The sequence below is a fragment of the Taudactylus pleione genome, unplaced genomic scaffold (genome assembly GCF_031769625.1).
Source record: "Taudactylus pleione unplaced genomic scaffold, aTauple2 ptg000377l, whole genome shotgun sequence".
NCBI lineage: Eukaryota > Metazoa > Chordata > Amphibia > Anura > Myobatrachidae > Taudactylus > Taudactylus pleione.
Window position 1 is genome coordinate 2451300 of NW_028284778.1, and position 17120 is coordinate 2468419.

Here is a 17120-nt window from a genome sequence, read left to right on the forward strand (position 1 = left end):
CAGCACAAACTACTGGGCCAGTGTACAAAGCAGGTACATTGCGGTTATCGAGAAACTAAGGGGTTTCTTGGTCCGGTACCCATTAATCGCAAAGTCCATTGATCAGTTATGTTCTTTGGGCAATGCGATCGGACCACATAGTTATATAAATTGTGACTGTGAAGTGGGTGTCGTGGGAGTGAAACTTCTGGCAAGGTTAGGGGTTATTGGAACTTTTAGATGCTACCAGTGGGAGTAAACTCAAAGTAGGAAGCTAGTGGTGAAGCTTGGGTTAAATTCACCACAAGTAAAATAATTCACTAGGTGGTTTCTTTACTCTTCGTGTATACACATGGATCATAATGTAGCGGTGAAGTGGGGTATAGCGGGAAGGAGCGAGCGGCTGAAGCTTGGTTTAATATGGCCGCAAGTAGAATAATTTACAATAGGTGGTTAGTCTGCTCCTCGTTGTGCAAGCCGACTGTAACGCCAGGCAGGTCAGCTGGGTATAACGGGAGGGAGTGCGTGAACGTAGCTCTTTGAAATCATTCACCAATCAAAATTCTCTAGAAATTGCTAAGCATTTTCCCAGATGGGTGCGAAGCAATCTCTAGTAATGGTTGATGATGTGCTGCAGATGGAAGGGCTGTTAGGATCGGAAAGGTATGTTATGTTTAAAAAGTATGGTGCGTACGCTACAGTGTACTGCGACATATGGGTCAAGATGACCAAGAAATGTAGAACACCTTTACCTAAGATAGGTAGCTTAGATTCGGAGGTTCTGAACAATTCAGAGACAGTATATGTTTGGTGAAGTCTCTGAAGAAATGGGTAAAGTTTAATGATTGCTTGAAGTTATGGCAGCACAAGGGGAACATGTGGCTTAGTGGTGTGCACGCGACGCAAACTAGCATCTCATGCACGACGCAAGGGAGCGTGCATGCAAATAGCATTGCGTGCATGCCGTAAAGTAGCACATACGCACAGCAAGGTAGCATTGCAGAAGGTAATGTCAGTAGTTCACTCGCATCACCACCACCCTATGCGGATGGGGGTGAAGGTACAGACGATGCAATAATTCATAAAAATGTAACAAGTAATTTGTTCCCTCTTCTAAGTAACTATAACGAAGATGTTTATGATGCAGATGATGAACCTGTTGTGATGTCCGCTCTTTCCCATGTTGCACAAATGTTAAATGTACTACCACAGCAAGCACAGGTAGCTGCCCCGCTAGTACCAGAAATGGAGGTAGCCCCACCCATACTGGAAGTATTAACACCTGTTTTAACAGTAGCGGAGATTACTAATACCATACGTAGTAGCAGTAGGCTGAACCCTCAACTAGGTAATCAGGCCAAAGGTAGCATTATGGCAGGCATCTATCCCATCCGGACGATAACTGTTCCCAATGGGAATCCAGATGCGCATGGTGTAGTAGCCACAAGGGACATAGTGATGCATTGTCCATGGACAAGAGCAGAACTACATTCCATAATGACAGATTTCCCTGACCCTAGGAAAGAACTAGCAAAGTGCCAGAGATTTGTAAAGGATTTAGGTAATGCTCATGAGCCAAGCAATAAAGATTGGCAAGTGATATTACGAGCATATCTTCCACACAATACCGACGTGAAAAAGTTTATCGCGGCCTGTGTATTGGATGGAGATAGTCCCTATAACTGATTCAGGTAATCAGAACAATATAACCCATATTGTTACCCAATTGGCTGTATTTTTCCCATTAATTGTTAACTGGAGTAAAATCTTCACGATTAAGCAGAAAAAAAGTGAGTCTGCAGCAGATTATTTTACCAGAGTGCTGCAGACTATTACCCAATACTCAGGTATAGAGGATATAAAAGACAACACCCATCACAGGGAAATGATAATCACAGTGGTTATGGATAGTCTTAAGGACACTCTAAAAGCCAGTGTTCATATCTCACTTCCTGGGTGGAGGGGAGTTACAGCGGACACACTCAGGGAATCTACAATTGAACATGATAAAAACATCCTTAGGAAAAGAGAAATGCAGAGCGAGAAACTAATGGCTGTCAGTATTCAAGCTCTGGAAGGAATGCAAATAACACCGCAACACTCAGCCACAATACACTCATCCCACACAACCTGCAAACCCTTATCCCTATACACAACCACAATCTTTCCTCATTCCCCAACCCACACAACAACAACCTTTCAATACACGTCAACCATGAAGGTGTTATAGATGTAACAAGGAGGGCCACATAAGTAAGTTCAGTAAGGCTAAGAAATCGGAAACACCAAATCAGGGAACACTGACATACCTACAGAAGGGGCACCCACTACAGAAAGGACAATTCCAGCCATCACCTGCTGACGTCGCAGCAGTGAATGCTTTGCTGGAAGAAGATAGTCAGTTCTAGGGGTCAGGTCACACCTGTAGTCTACAGTCAGTCAGGTCAACTGGGGATGTTAGAGAAGAACCTGTAATGTTAATTGATGTAGCTGGTACTAAACATTCTTTTCTTGTAGACACAGGGGCGACCAGATCAGTGATAAAATCTCCATCTAATTTACAGGTGACCAGCGAAATAGTACCAGCAATGGGTGTAACGGGTAAAGTGCAACATTATCCTTTAACCAAATCCGCAGAGGTTACTATCGGTCCATTGCATACCAGTCACGCCTTTCTCCTGGCAGCAACGGCCCATACTAACCTACTGGGAAGGGATTTGTTATGTAAAATGGGATGTGTCATTATTGTACCCCTGATAGTATATTTCTAGATATCCCAAGAGAGTTGCGCATTAGGTGAGGGATATACTGGACACTCCCCAATGGTTAATATTTCACTCTACTGTTTGAGATAAAAGTTCATCTCAAGTAGAACAAATGTTATCTCAGATACCGGGTCCCTCTGGTCCAAAGATGGACAGGACACTGGATTGATGGCAAACATAGCTCCCATAATGGTAAATCTAAAAAGCGGTAGGCAAGCTCCAAAAATTCCCCAGTAGCCGTTAAAACAGGAGGTAGAGATAGGGCTTTATCCCATAATTGAGCGGTTATTACAACAGGGAATTTTAGTCCGTACAGCGAGCGTAGCCAACAGTCCCATCTTTCCTGTGAAAAAGAGTGGTGGGAGGGGTTACAGGCTGGTACAAGACCTTAGAGGGGTTAATAAGGTAGTAGAGAGCCAATTCCCCATAGTGCTGAATCTAGCTGTCATTCTAATGCAGATCCCACCAAATGCCACCCATTTTACTGTCGTCAACCTCTGTTCTGCCTTCTTCTCTGTCCCTCTTCATCCTGACTGTCAGTACCTATTTGCCTTTGCATACAGGGGGGTACAATACACATGGACACGATTGCCCCAGGGCTTCATAGACAGCCCCAGTATCTTCTCCCAGGCCTTACACGACTGTTTACAATCTTTTCAAACTGCCAATGGATCTGTTCTAATACAATATGTGGACAATTTATTGTTGTGTTCTGATTCGTTTGTCATGTTTATGTCTTGTATATTAAATGATACTAAACTTTTATTGCTTCATCTCTCACATACAGGACACAAGGTTGCTAAGGACAAACTACAGCCATGCCAGTCCAGGGACATTGCCTAACCCAGGGGTTATGACATCTGATCACTGACAGAATCCAGGCCATCCATGACACTGCCGCAGAACCAACAGCAAATCCGTACCTTCTTGGGAATGTGTGGATACTGCAGAATGTGGATCCCAGGTTTTTCTATTCTGGCTTTACCATTACAGGACTTAGGGTCTCATTCAGACCCGGACGCAAGTGCTGATGTGCTCGCAACCGGGTCGATGGTTAGCCCTGCACACGCGCAGTGGCCGCACTGCACATGCGCAAGCCCCGGAGTGAGAGAGAAACTCTCTCGCTCTGAGGCTCACTACCAAAGGGGGCGGCTGTCGATGTTGATCAACAGCTTGCCCCGTTTGGTAGGCGGGCCGGGGGGTGACTGAACAAATGGAGGCGTACCTTTTGGAACGCATGCCATTTGTGGGTGGCTGCACTGACATCATCAGTGATGTCAGTGGGGAGCTTCCTGGTCAAACAGAGCAGGAAGCTCCCTGGGGCTTGCGGTTGACGAGACCCAATTTTAGGGTCTCCTCGCAAGCCCCCGATGGTCGCGATGGTCTTGACCATCGTGACCATCTCCCTGGTCGCTAGCTAAGCTGTGGGTGGTAACCCACAGCTTAGCTTGCGACCAGGAGGCCGCACTAAAAAAAAGAAGCACCCGTCCTCATTCAGAGAGAGCGATCGCTTCTTGCGGCCACCTCTGAATGAGGGCCTTAGTCTTTTCCTCAAAGCCTGATCATGTCGTACACACAGAGGAAGCAGAGCAGGCTTTCCTTAACCTTAAGGATAGTCTGACAAGAGCACCTGCATTGGGAATACCTGATTATGAAAAACCTTTTGATTTGTACTGTACGGAAGCTAATGGTTGCGCAGCAGGTGCCCTCACACAAAAAAATGGTGTTGCCAGTAGGCCCGTAGCATACTACAGTGCACAATTGGACACTGTGGCAAGATCACTCCCAACATGTTTAAGAAGTGTAGCAGCAACTGCTTTATTGGTCAGTAAGAGTGAGGATGTAGTATTAAGCCATGATATGATTGTTATACACCCCATGCTGTATCTGCTTTGCTGAATTCTGCCCAAACCAGACATGTTTCCTCAGCTAGGTTCACGAAATGGGAACTAACTCTAATAGCACCTGCAAACATCACCATTAAACGGTGCAGTATGTTAAATCCAGCAACGTATTTACCATATGTGCCTCAGGATGCACAAAGGGTAGAGATAGGTGAGTCACTGGTGGAAGGTGAGTTCTGCAGGTATATTGATGCACATGATTGTATGGAATATCTGAATCAGACCTTTACTGCAAGACCTGACATACAGGATACACCTGTAGATGTGACATTTTACACGGATGGGAGTTGTCATAGACAAACTGACACTGGAGAGTTATGTACAGGTTATGCTGTGGTAAATGACGAAGACATCATAGAAGCCGAACCTCTTGGTCCACCTCACTCGGCCCAAGTGGCAGAGCTTGTGACACTAAGGAGAGCATGTAAATTAGCAAAAGGCAAATCTGCTAAAATCTACACTGACTCTAGGTACGCCTTCGGGGTAGTACATGATTTTGGTGCTCTATGGCGTCTGAGAAATTTTATGACAGCAGCAGGCACATCAGTCGCACACTCAACACATATAAAAGGACCACTGACAGCGATCCAATTGCCTAAGGCAGTGGTCATAATTAAGTGTAAAGCCCATACATGTGAGGGCGATCCGGTGTCACTGGGCAATAACAGGGCAGATGAAGCTGCCAAATGGGCAGCAGGGTTAAAAGTGAACATGCCAATTAACCAAATGATGTTTCAAATGATTGATATGCAGAAATTAATTGAGATGCAAAATTTGTGTTCCATTCAGGAAAAGGCAGTCTGGAGGTCCAAGTGATGTGGGCAAGAATCCTCTGGACCCTCGAGAGATGGACAAGGTAAGCCAGTGGCTCCCAAGGCGTACTACCCAAGCCTGGCTGAGGCAGCGCATGGTCTGACTCACTTGGGAAAGCAAGGTATGTGCAAATTGGTGAGAGCATACTGGTGTGCACCGGGTTTTTCTTCCCAAGTGGAAAAGAGAGCAATGTCCTGTTTGACCTACTTGAGGAAAAACATTGGGAAAACAATCCATACTGAGCCATCCCACATTCCTCCATCCGATGGACCTTTTCAGGTAATACAAATCGATTTCATCCGATTGCCACCCTGCAGGAATCTCAAATATGTATTAGTGTGCACTGATGTGTTTTCTAATTGGGTTGAGGCATACCCAGCTGCCACTAATACTGCGGTGTTTACTGCTAAGAAAATAGTTCAGGAATTTGTATGCAGATACGGTATCCCTAGAATTATCAAAAGTGACAGGGGTACTCATTTCACAGGTGATGTCTTCCAAAACATGTGTAAGTTGATGAGTATTAATAGTAAACTTCACACCCCTACCGACCACAAGCCAGCACCAAGGTGGAGAGGATGAACGGTAATATTAAAAATAAATTAAGTAAGATCATGGCAGAAACTGTACTGGGGTGGCCAGAAGCACTAGCACTTGTCCTCCATAGTATCAGGACAACTCCTAGACCCCCTCTCAATCTGTCCCCCTTTGAAATACTGTTTGATATACAACCTCATTTGATTATAAGTCCGCAGGAAGATTTGAAAAGTAACAACGAGATAACTGTAAGGTATCTTATAACAATGAGTAAACAGTTAAAGCAGAAACAGCAGAAACTGAAATTGTTGTCACATGATATGCCTGAAACAAACTGTCATGATGTTAAACCTGGAGAATTTGTTATGATCAGAAATTTCTTGCGTTCAGGTTGTTTGACAGATCGGTGGGAAGGTCCATATCAGATGTTGCTGACAAGTACAACTTCCTTGAAAGTGGCAGAGAGAGATACCTGGGTCCATTCCACTCACTGTAAGAAGGTCAACCAAACAGTGGAGAGACAAGGCGGAATCGAGGCAGATAACATAGACCTGTCAATTGCGAGTCTGTTCCAGGAGGGTTAAAGGTTACAGTGAGATACCTGAGCTAAATAAATTTATAGATCATGGTTTTCAGCAATGGAGTGGTCTGCTGTGGTTATCTTTGTGTTTTCTCCCAGAGTTCTCATTATCCTGGGTTGTTTCGGGATTTCTGGTTTCTGTGATGGAGGATAGAGGACGGAGAGGGGAGCTGATGGTGATATCAATGGAGTGGAGTTGGAAGAAGGAGCAATACAGTCACAAGGGTGGTATCTGACCAAACCCAGTACAGTAATTGTTAAGAGATCTGTTATGTTGGAAACTCGGAGACAGTGTGAAGGTCTATCGTCCGAGGATTATTGCATTTGTGAGTTTTGTGGGTATTTAGTTGATGATAATTGTTTCCAGCAGTGCCTACCTAAGTATAACCAGTATTGGGGTGGGTATCCTTTAGAGGATTATCATACTGTGGTAGGCAAAATTTTAAACCAGACTGACTGTTGGGTGTGTTCTCACGTGCCTCAGGGATAGCATAATGTAGGGTTAGTGCCATTTCCATTAAATGTCTCTGAGGTCTTAGAACTGCAACAAGGGGAGACGCTGGATGGAAAATTTCTTAACACCAAACCACCACATTTTAAACTCCAGTATCAAGTAGATAAATCACTTTTGTGTTTGAACAATACCAACTTCAATAAACCAGGAAGTTGGGAGGTGACTAGGAATTACCAGACGATGACCTTCTCACTAAGAGGTGATTAAGAGCCTATAAATTTTGAACTGTTACGCACAATTAGGTTAAGTGGGAAACACTTCCGTATCGGTATACACTAAGTGACATCAAAGAAATGGTTGGCAGAGTACCAGAAGGGTATTGTGGCAGGTTTATACAACCAGAAACGTGTATTAGCCAGATGGGAGAACCTGAGATAGGATCATTTGTTAGGGAAATGTGTTGGATGATCATGATGCATTCTATTCCTTATGTTCTCCCCGATGAAGTATATTTTATATGTGGAAAGAAAGCGTATAAGTGGCTCTCTCCAAGTTCTGAAGGTTTGTGTTATCTGGGAAGAGTACTCCCAGAGGTTATGACCCTTACGCATGGTGAAATGCTGGGTATTCATAAAAACACACCATCACCATATCTTCACACACAGTATGAACATAGAGACAAAAGAAATATGATACCTGGTGATGTACATAAAGCCACTCAGTTAATTAGTGAAACAAATGGCTTTCAAGTTTTAGTCGCATTGGATCCCACCAGAATCGCTTGGGGTACACTAAATTTCAGATATATCCAAGATCTTGCTAAATGAATAGATAATATCACCGAGATGTATGATGACACGTTTAGGTACACAGGTAAGGAGTTACAGGCTTACAAGAAAGAACTTTTGCAACACAGATTAGTATTAAATTATTTTACAGCTGTCACTAGAGGGTACTGTGTGACTTTAGGCACCCAATTTGGTGTAAAGTGTTGCACATACATCACAAACGATACTAGTGACCCCAAGGAGGTGATAGACCGGAAGATGGATGAAATTCTGCAGTTAAAATGGGAATTTCTGAAGAACCATAATGCTTCAGTGGCTGAAGTTGAGGAGAAGGTATAGGAATGGGTTTCATGGTTGAACCCAGTGAAATGGTTCTCTGGTCTAGGAGAGTGGTTCCAGGAAATAGTTACTAGCATAGGTAAACTCCTGATCCTCATATTGGTTGTCATCATAGTAATTGGCTTATGTGTCAAATGTGTTCCTACTGTGTTGAAATGTGGAAAATTTAAAGATAAGGTAAATCGAAGGAATGAAATTATGATGGTGGTCAGTAGTAACAATATGAATACTGAGGTGAATGAAGGACTGCATTACAACCCTCAACTAGAATGTACCATCAGATGATGTATAGATTTAGACATGCATGAAATGTATTATGAAATGTTATTTTAAACATCTTAAATAATGTAAGTCCCTATCCCCTCCAAGACTTCCTTTATAGGTTAGATGCATCCCCACATCTTTCCCATGATTGTGAGGATCCCGGGTTTATGCATGCATTATTTTCGCCCTCTCGACCATTCACCGCCTTGAGAAAGGCAGAAAGGTTATAGCTCTGTCTTACACAGTACCCCAGGTGCTTTTTGAGTCCCTTTAGATTGCACAGGAAATTACACAATAGCAAAAGTATAATGATACCTTTATTTTACACATACACTACTTCTACATGTAAAATCAGCAACTACAACTATACAATATATATACAGAAATTCCAGTAGTATTATCTAAACCATGGGGACCCCTAACACATGTCCCTATAGCAGAGGTACCTTTAGTATTAGAAAGGTGGACAGCTACTAGGTCCGGCTTACCCGCCTAGGCTGGGGATACCACGCTTCTCCGTTCCTGACTTGCTGTTCCTGGCTGCTTGTCCTGATTGTCCTCTGCCCGCCAAGAGCAGGGTGTGCAGACCAGTCGCCTAGCACCAGCTAGCCCACCAGTCCCACACCACGAGACTGCCCCGGTGGGAGCGTACACTTGGGCAGAATCTCCTGACTCCTGCCCAGCCTGGGTCCTGCCTCTCAGGCTAGGAACTCCAGAACCCTCAGGTCTCGGATCAGAACTCCCCCAAAAGCCTTGCACTTGCTATTATGAAAACTCTAATGTTCCCACAGTTAGGTGCCACCCCTGATCCCTAGTATTGGTTGGTTTGAGCGCAGGGGCTAGGTACTGAGCAGTTAGTGATCATATCATTCCCTGCTGCCCCCCTGTGGATATCGGTGCCAGCCAGTCTCGCAATGGCTCCTTTGGTACAAAGGAAACTTAACCATGTTGATAAGAGGGCTGGCTCCCCTGGGGTTATAGAAGGAGTCCCTGTTAACCCCTTGTCGTCGTTTGTGATGTCACATGCCATTCAGATGACTATAGCTTCCTGTCTAGAGTTTAGAGAGAGGGGTGCTGTGGGGGTTATCAGCTTTGTAACTTCCTATGGGGGATATCAGCAGGCATACACAGATATTATACAATGATAGGCAGAAACACTTGTATACACTGTTTACCTGCATATTACACACAGTACACAACATGGTCAGACCCATTTATGTCCAATCCACAGTTCTGTCCCCAGCACAATGTGATGCACAAATACTTCATTTGCATTATAATATGTCCCCTTCCACTGACCCACATGCATTGATGCTGAGCAGGAGAAACAGCTATTTTCCACCTCCTGCACTTATACACTGGGAAACAGAAAGCAGGCTGTAATTAGTACATGCTTTTGGGATGACCCACGTTGCAGGCTTGTATCACTCTGGGGCGGGGTACATAGGTCGTCACAATGATCTCCCAAGATCCGCGGTGTGCCTATAAGGGTAGGTTTTATGTCCCTCCTAGAAACACATTATTGATGGTTTAAGAACCACCTTGTGCCATCCCATAATATAACATTAAATAATATGTCATGGTGTAAGCCTAAATTAAATTTTAAAATCAGAGTGTGATAGTGTATAGTTTGCTATCAAAAGGGTGGACTGTCGAAGCTGGATAATTGGTTGAGACAGAATCTGTTAAAATTAAAATCTGCACAACACCATTTTGCGAATGGCAACAAGACGCCATTTTGCAAATAGTGGCCCAACACCATTTTAGCGAATCTCACACAATATCAGTACATACGGCAATGTTGTTATTTAGCGTTGTGCGATTCCCACGCTATAGAACAATGTTAAATGTCCTCATTATATAACTACATACATTTACAAAAACATATAATATGAACAATCCTGCATAACACATACCACGGTGTACTCCACAAACACGTAGACGCACAATGCTAACTAGCGTCTTTTCTTAAATATCCTTACACTTACACATTGCACACTTACATAGAAAGGTTCCCTAGCATTAAGGTTAATATTCAAGGTTTTATTCATTATTAATTATGTAATAAAGCAACTATATTTAAGATCTCAGGTTTAGTACATAATAAGCAGACCGTGTTTGGTGCTATTCTAAACCACTGTTTATTTGCAGATCTCCTGTTCCATCGGCAGGGAGATTGCAACATGTGTCTGCAAATTATGGATCATAGAGAGTTAGGCATTGAAATGTACTCTGTAATGTAATGTTTGTTAGCCAGTTTAGACTTGTTCTTCAGTGGGAAAATGGACACAAAGAGCTGTTGGAGGCTGAACTATTACAATACAAACTGACCTATGAACTGTATCGTAACAGAAGAACCAGGAAGAAGAACCAATGGGATTATGCCAACTTGTTCTATTGTATTGCCTATCTCTGTAAGGGTACATAAGCAAGCACTCTGAATCTGATAGTTAGTCATCTTTCTTTTCTGTTGACGGAGGTTTCATAGTTGATGCCGGGAATCTGGATCCAGAGTGGATGCATATGTATTCAACTGTACCTTGTGATTGTATAATTTGTTTGCGCTAATTGTACTTAGATCACAGCGTGTAACTATCTGCTTTTTGGTGAATAATATCTTTTTGTGCTTTGGAACCACAATCAAAGTCTGGAAAGCAATTATTTCTTGTGCAACTTGTAAAGCTAAATAGCGCCAATTAGGGTGCATAGATCATTAGATATTCATAGCATACACTGCAGCTGTTTCTCAGGGCTTAGTGACCTGCTCTGTTCCTCACAGTGCCCTATCTATGAGAGCTAGTATCAAGTGCTACTATGTATACAGTGCTGCTGCTTCTCAGGGCTTAGTGACCCACTCCGTCCCTCACAGTGCCCTGTCTATGAGAGCTAGTATGTAGTGCTACTATGATTACAGTGCTGCTACTTCTCAGGGCTTAGTGACACAGGCTCTGTCCCTCACAGTGCCCTGTCTATGAGAGCTAGTATCTAGTGCTACTATGCATACAGTGAAGCTGCTTCTCAGGGCTTAGTGACCTGCTCTGTCCCTCACGGTGCCCTGTCTTTGAGAGCTAGTATCAAGTGCTACTATGTATACAGTGCTGCTGCTTCTCAGGGCTTAGTGACCTGCTCTGTCCCTCACAGTGCCCTGTCTGTGAGAGCTAGAATCAAGTGCTACTATGCATACAGTGCAGCTGCTTCTCAGGGCTTAGTGACCTGCTCTGTCCCTCATGGTGCCCTGTCTGTGAGAGCTAGTATCAAGTGCTAGTATGCATACAGTGCAGCTGCTTCTCAGGGCTTAGTGACCTGCTCCGATCCTCACAGTGCCCAGTCTGTGAGAGCTAGTATCTAGTGCTACTATGCATACAGTTCAGCTACTTCTCAGGGCTTAGTGACCCGCTCTGTCCCTCACGGTGCCCTGTCTGTGAGAGCTAGTATCAAGTGCTACTATGCATACAGTGCAGCTGCTTCTCAGGGCTTAGTGACCTGCTCCGATCCTCACAGTGCCCAGTCTGTGAGAGCTAGTATCTAGTGCTACTATGCATACAGTTCAGCTACTTCTCAGGGCTTAGTGACCCGCTTTGTCCCTCACAGTGCCCAGTCTGTGAGAGCTAGTATCTAGTGCTACTATGCATACAGTTCAGCTACTTCTCAGGGCTTAGTGACCCGCTCTGTCCCTCACGGTGCCCTGTCTGTGAGAGCTAGTATCAAGTGCTAGTATGCATACAGTGCAGCTGCTTCTCAGGGCTTAGTGACCTGCTCCGATCCTCACAGTGCCCTGTCTATGAGAGCTAGTATCTAGTGCTACTATGTATACAGTGAAGCTAATTCTCAGGGCATAGTGACCCGCTCTGTCCCTCACAGTGCCCTGTCTGTTAGAGCTAGTATCAAGAGCTACTATGCATACTGTGCAGCTGCTTCTCAGGGCTTAGTAACCCGCTCTGTCCCTCACAGTGCCCAGTCTATGAGAGCTAGTATCTAGTGCTACTATGATTACAATGCTGCTGCTTCTCAGGGCTTAGTGACCCGCTCCATCCCCTGGCTGGGTAGCCTGTGAAGGGGTCACTGAAATTACAAATGGGTAAATAATTGTACTGACTCCTCTCAGGTTGCCCCAATTTCTAAATTCCTAACTAGCATTAACATGGACACAGAGTGACAGGTACAGTACATGCCGATGCACATTGCGCTTTTACTTCATCAGGTAAATTATATTTCTGTTCCTTCTCACTACTAATCTACTTACTAATTATACCTAATTACCCTCTAGTTCTTTTTGAAATATTATATACGCTTAGAGCTAATGTCAGTCTTACATGAGAGACCAGAGAAAGGAGCAGACAGTGGATCAGGATGGCTGATACTGATTATGTTCCCTACAGGATATGAGAGAGAATAATGTGACACTGCATTAACTATACAGTCACCTTCTCTATACACATGCCATATATTCTATGGACTGACTGGAAGAGTTAATGTCATATATTATATACCCTGAGAGAGTTAATGTCATATATTCTATACCCTGAGAGAGTTACTGTTATATATTCTATACCCTGATAGAGTTACTGTTATATATTCTATACCCTGATAGAGGTAAGGTCATATATTCTATACCCTGAGAGAGGCAATGTCATATATTCTATACCCTGAGAGAGTTACTGTTATATATTCTATACCCTGATAGAGTTACTGTTATATATTCTATACCCTGATAGAGTTAATGTCATATATTGTATACCCTGAGAGAGTTATTGTCATATATACTATACCCTGAGAGAGGTAATGTCATATATACTATACACTGAGAGAGTTATTGTCATATGTTATATACACTAAGAGGTAATGTCGTATATTCTATACCCTGAGAGAGGTAATGTCATATAGTCTATACCCTGAGAGAGGTAATGTCATATATTCTATACCCTGAGAGAGTTATTGTCATATATTCTATACCCTGAGAGAGGTAATGTCATATATTCTATACCCTGAGAGAGTTATTGTCATATATTCTATACCCTGAGAGAGGTAATGTCATATATTCTATACCCTGAGAGAATTACTGTCATATATTCTATACCCTGAGAGAGCTATTATCATATATCCTATACCCTGAGAGAGGTAATGTCATATATTCTATACCCTGAGAGAGGTAATGTCATATATTCTATACCCTGAGAGAAGTAATGTCATATATTCTGTACCCTGAGAGAGTTATTGTCATATATTCTATACCCTGAGAGAGATAATGTCGTATATTCTATACCCTGAGAGAGATAATGTCATATAGTCTATACCCTGAGAGAGGTAATGTCATATTGTCTATACCTTGAGAGAAGTAATGTCATATATTCTATACCCTTAGAGAGTTATTGTCAAATATTCTATACGCTGAGAGAGATAATGTCATATATTCTATACCCTGAGAGAAGTAATGTCATATATTCTATACGCTGAGAGAGCTATTATCATATATCCTATATAATGAGAGAGGTAATGTCATATATTCTATTACCTAAGAGAGGTAATGTCATATATTCTAAACCCTGAGAGAGGTAATGTCATATTTTCTATACCCTGAGAGAGTTACTGTTATACAGTATATTCTATACCCTGATAGAGATAATGTCATATATTATATACCCTGAGAGTTATTGTCATATATTCTATACCCTGAGAGAGTTATTGTCAAATATTATATACCCTGAGAGAGGTAGTGTCATATATTCTACACACTGAGAGAGTTATTGTCATATATTATATACACTAAGAGGTAATGTCATATATTCTATACCCTGAGAGAGGTAATGTCATATATTATATACCCTGAGAGAGATAATGTCATATATTCTATACCCTGAGAGAGTTATTGTCATATATTATATACCCTGAGAGAGTTATTGTCTTATACTCTATACCCTGAGAGAGGCAATGTCATATATTCTATACCTTTAGAGAGGTAATGTTTTCTATTCTATACCCTGAGAGGGATAATGTTATATATTCTATACCCTGAGAGAGGTAATGTAATATATTCTATACCCTGAGAGAGGTAATGTCATATATTCTATACACTGAGATGTAATGATATATATTCTATACACTGAGAGAGTTATTGTCATATATTCTATACACTGAGAGAGGTAATGTCATATATTCAATACCCTGAGAGAGGTATTGTTATATATTCTATACCCTTAGAGAGGTAATATCATATATTCTATACCCTGAGAGAGTTAATGTCATATAGTCTATACCCTGAGAGAGGTAGTGTCATATAGTCTATACCCTGAGAGAAGTAATGTCATATATACTGTAACCTGAGAGAGTTATTGTCATATACTCTATACCTTGAGAGAGGTAATATCATATATTCTATACCCTGAGAGAGTTAATGTCATATTGTCTGTACCCTGAGAGAGGTAATGTCATATAGTCTATACCCTGAGAGAGGTAATGTCATATATTCTATACCCTGAGAGAGTTATTGTCATATATTCTATACCCTGAGAGAGATAATGTCATATATTCTAAACCCTGAGAGAATTACTGTCATATATTCTATACCCTGAGAGAGTTATTGTCATATATTCTATACACTGAGATACTGTTATATATTCTATACCCTGAGAGATTTACTGTTATACAATATTTTCTATACCCTGATAGAGATAATGTCATATATTATATACCCTGAGAGTTATTGTCATATATTCTATACCCTGAGAGAGTTATTGTCAAATATTCTATACCCTGAGAGAGGTAGTGTCATATATTCTACACACTGAGAGAGTTATTGTCATATATTATATACACTAAGAGGTAATGTCATATATTCTATACCCTGAGAGAGGTAATGTCATATATTATATACCCTGAGAGAGATAATGTCATATATTCTATACCCTGAGAGAGTTATTGTCATATATTATATACCCTGAGAGAGTTATTGTCATATACTCTATACCCTGAGAGAGGCAATGTCATATATTCTATACCTTTAGAGAGGTAATGTTTTCTATTCTATACCCTGAGAGGGATAATGTTATATATTCTATACCCTGAGAGAGGTAATGTAATATATTCTATACCCTGAGAGAGGTAATGTCATATATTCTATACACTGAGAGGTAATGATATATATTCTATACACTGAGAGAGTTATTGTCATATATTCTATACACTGAGAGAGGTAATGTCATATATTCAATACCCTGAGAGAGGTATTGTTATATATTCTATACCCTTAGAGAGGTAATATCATATATTCTATACCCTGAGAGAGTTAATGTCATATAGTCTATACCCTGAGAGAGGTAATGTCATATAGTCTATACCCTGAGAGAAGTAATGTCATATATACTGTAACCTGAGAGAGTTATTGTCATATACTCTATACCTTGAGAGAGGTAATATCATATATTCTATACCCTGAGAGAGTTAATGTCATATTGTCTGTACCCTGAGAGAGGTAATGTCATATAGTCTATACCCTGAGAGAGGTAATGTCATATATTCTATACCCTGAGAGAGTTATTGTCATATATTCTATACCCTGAGAGAGATAATGTCATATATTCTAAACCCTGAGAGAATTACTGTCATATATTCTATACCCTGAGAGAGTTATTGTCATATATTCTATACACTGAGATACTGTTATATATTCTATACCCTGAGAGATTTACTGTTATACAATATATTCTATACCCTGATAGAGATAATGTCATATATTATATACCTTGAGAGTTATTGTCATATATTCTATACCCTGAAAGGGTTATTGTCATATATTCTATACACTGAGAGAGTAATTGTCATATATTATATACACTAAGAGGTAATGTCATATATTCTATACCCTGAGAGAGGTCATGTCATATATTATATACCCTGAGAGAGATAATGTCGTATATTCTATACCCTGAGAGAGTTATTGTCATATATTATATACCCTGAGAGAGTTATTGTCATATACTCTATACCCTGAGTGAGGTAATGTCATATATTCTATACCTTGAGAGAGGTAATATTTTTAATTCTATACCCTGAGAGAGATAATGTCATATATTCTATACCCTGAGAGAGGTAATGTCATATATTCTATACCCTGAGAGAGTTATTGTCATATATTATATACCCTGAGAGAGATAATGTCATATAATCTGTACCCTGAGAGAGGTAATGTCATATATTCTATACCTTGAGAGAGGTAATGTCATATATTCTATACACTGAGAGAGGTAATAATATATATTCTATACACTGAGAGAGTGATTGTTATATATTCTATACACTGAGAGAGGTAATGTCATATATTCAATATCCTGAGAGAGGTATTGTTATATATTCTATACCCTGAGAGAGGTAATATCATATATTATATACCCTGAGAGAGATAATGTCATATATTCTATACCCTGAGAGAGGTAATGTCGTATATTCTATACCATGAGAGAGATAATGTCATATATTCTATACCCTGAGAGAGGTAATAATATATATTCTATACACTGAGAGAGTGATTGTTATATATTCTGTACACTGAGAGAGGTAATGTCATATATTCAATATCCTGAGAGAGGTATTGTTATATATTCTATACCCTGAGAGAGGAAATATCATATATTATATACCCTGAGAGAGATAATGTCATTTATTCTATACCCTGAGAGAGGTAATGTCGTATATTCTATACCC